We start from the raw sequence: 2,969 nt of genomic DNA on the forward strand, positions 1-2,969 counted from the left end.
GTGTTCGATATATTAGAGCTACGTACACCAAGAGAGTTGAAAAGTTCAATATCCAGGTCCACCATATTGCCAGTATTCATATTGCCAATATGCCATTGTTATGTGTTTGGGAAATCCATTTTTCCTGAATAGATTACTGTAATCTGAAGATTACCATAAACTCACATCAAACTCAATAAACATCTTTGCTGCAATGACTTTACGAAAGGAAACTTGAAAGTTAAAGGAAATCACACTATGGGTCAAAAATGTTAAATTTTCCTCTCTTTTCTTATCATTCCAGGTTCACACTCGGTCCCTTTGTAGTGCACCATAGGAAAATGAAAATGCATTCAGTTGTGAGATGAATCAATATGCTGGGATAAATTGCGATTTTATCTTCTGGTGTCATTCCGCGATAAAAAGCGATGTCGTGGTTGGCCAAATCCCACGGTGGAGCTTTTTCCGGAATACGTCGAAAATATCATTTCAAAATGCTCCGTCCTTCGCGGGCGTCGCGTCGTTCAAAGGTTTTTGAAACCAGGAAGAATTGAAGGATAGGAAGAATAGTGGTTGAAGAAGATCTGTCTGCGTAGTTATTCACACCTGGTCACATTGGTTACTCTACGGAAACAGTTATATGATTACTGAACGATGACTGTATTTGGTATGGCCTTTGCCCAATGTTAATTAATTGTTTGAATACGCAGAAGATTAATAGATTGATGAATCTGAGTGATCACTTTGAGGGAGCATAATTAAGCCCTTAGAGCTCTTTTTGTCCTGGAAGGTTATGCAATAGAGAAAAAAAATTTATTTTACTTTTGTGAACGACAGTATTTTTGTGTTACACAAAAAGAAAACTTTGAAATTCTTTGGTAAAATTTATTTAGATGTGTTCTCCGTTTTTCATAGAGCTTACAGTATATAAGCGTAGTCTCGGCCCATCAAAAATCGAGATTACGCTTATACCTCTTAATGGTAACGAAGAAAGAGATAAAGAGGGAGGGAGGACAGAGAGTCAGAGAAAGCAGAAAGAGGTGTGATGAGAGAAAATTAGGTACCCACCAACAAAATAAAATTCTGATATTTATGAAAAAAAATTTTGATTTTTTTTTTGTTTTTTTTTTTTTTTTTTTTTTGGACCCTTTTTTTTTTTTTTTTTTTTTTTTTTTTTTTCGTGTGCAATTCTTTCTTTGGGCTCAATTATGTAAGAAATGACTGTGTTAGATAAAGAAATTTTGTACCTAGTTGTAGAGCTAATGTAAAGTACTGTAATGTAATATGTAATTAAAAATATTTGTACATACACTATGAATTTGGAGAGAGAAGTAGATAAACGCCCGTTCAAAAGAACAATTAGGTATTTTACTCAGTCGATTTAGGTATAATATGATTTTTATGAAAATTCGATGTTAGATTATTATTTTTAAAAATTAAATATTTTACGTAGGTAAACGAATAATTTTTACAAAGTTAACGAAAGAAATTCTTAGAAGAGAAAGCGAACGAAATCTTTTATGATAAAACGGCAGGACCGAAAATATGTAAGAGTGAGTGTGTGTGAGAGACTGAGTGAGTAAGAGAGAAAATAGGCAAAAAAAAAAAAATGTTTTTATCAATGAAAAGCTTTCATAATTTCGCAAATGTCACAAGCATGCTGTGAGTGGTAGACAGATGGTTTTGCTGATTTCCAACGAGGCCCATTTTCCTTCCACTATCTTCTCTGTTGTTTTCTTCTTCATTCTTTCTTGTTTTAGGATTCTGTATTATATTTTTTCCCGGTTTTACAAAACGGTGTGGGCCCTAACTACAAAATCAAATTTCAAGGCATCAGCAAAAGTTTGTAAATCGAAACTTATAGAATTTCACAATTCTCATTCTTCAGTAACCTCCATCTTGTCTATCAATCCAGCCTAACTTTGTTCCACCGAAATTAAAATCAAAAATAAAATTTTGAATATAAATTTAATTTGCGTCATTTTGTTTGACATTTTTATTATCTCTTGTGGTTGTCTTATTTTCTCTTAACAAGTTCTCTTTATTATGACAGATATTAGTACATTGTAGGGATATTGTAGGAACAGGAATAGGACTACTGAGGCTGATCAGTAGTCATAGTGTGGGCAAGGCTAACTTCGGATCTGGAGGTTGATGGTTCAACACTTTCCTTGGGCCAAACTATGGCTGGTTATATGAAAAAGTTGCATGACCAACAATAGGACAATTATTATCTGGACTTCTCTGAACACTGTTTCTAAACATGTCAACACAGAGAATTCATCGCGCGTAATCACCAGAATGTTGTACGGTCAACTCCGTCACCTGCGAAAACAGAAATTTTGCTTCGTAAGATACAATTTGTCGAAAATATAATCTTATAACAAGTTAAAAAACAAGTTAATTAATATAATAGGTAGGTATGTAAATACATCATGGTCTGCACTCTACCTACAGGGACAGGGATATGTACATAAGCTGCTCATCTGGCATATGGGTTCAATGATTCAATCCCTACCGAAGTATAGAACTCAGTTTCTTATATGATTTGGGAATTTGACCACAATGAACTGTTAGAGTAAAGGGACTTTTCAAGCAGTATAAATGAGCACTGTTATCTACAAATGTTGGACCTTTACAAATTTTATACTTACGTCTACAAACTGGGGTGTTGATACAATGTAGAGGACAGCTTGAGCCACGTCCTCAGGCTGAATGTAAAGCAGATTATTCTTGGCGATCTTCTGTGCAGTCATGTCAGTGTAGATGCGACCTGGATTCAGCAACTGAAAGGCAGCACCAAATTATGACTTAATAACACGATAGGAGCCAAATTAGTTGGCTTGGAAGGTAGATCGCCTGCATTGTTCATCCTAAACGGATAAGATTCGTTCTCGGAATGAAGCAAAATGGAGCTCGAGTAGGGGGGGCGATGCCCCCCCAGATCGGAAGAGCGGTTTAGCAGGAATGCCGAGACCGATATCGAAGGA

The 2,969-nt window shown here is 35.5% G+C and overlaps 1 long non-coding RNA gene across 1 annotated transcript; it reads right to left on the minus strand.

The window, feature by feature from the left end:
- Positions 1-1,933: 1,933 nt before the first annotated feature.
- On the minus strand, positions 1,934-2,915 carry LOC103521934. Its single transcript, XR_541986.3, has 2 exons — positions 2,634-2,915; positions 1,934-2,304 (listed from the first exon to the last, which is right to left on the minus strand). It is a non-coding gene; the product is annotated as an uncharacterized LOC103521934 (long non-coding RNA).
- Between the last annotated feature and the right edge of the window lie 54 nt (positions 2,916-2,969).

This window comes from Diaphorina citri, unplaced genomic scaffold (genome assembly GCF_000475195.1).
Source record: "Diaphorina citri unplaced genomic scaffold, Diaci psyllid genome assembly version 1.1 scaffold6306, whole genome shotgun sequence".
Classification (NCBI taxonomy): domain Eukaryota; kingdom Metazoa; phylum Arthropoda; class Insecta; order Hemiptera; family Psyllidae; genus Diaphorina; species Diaphorina citri.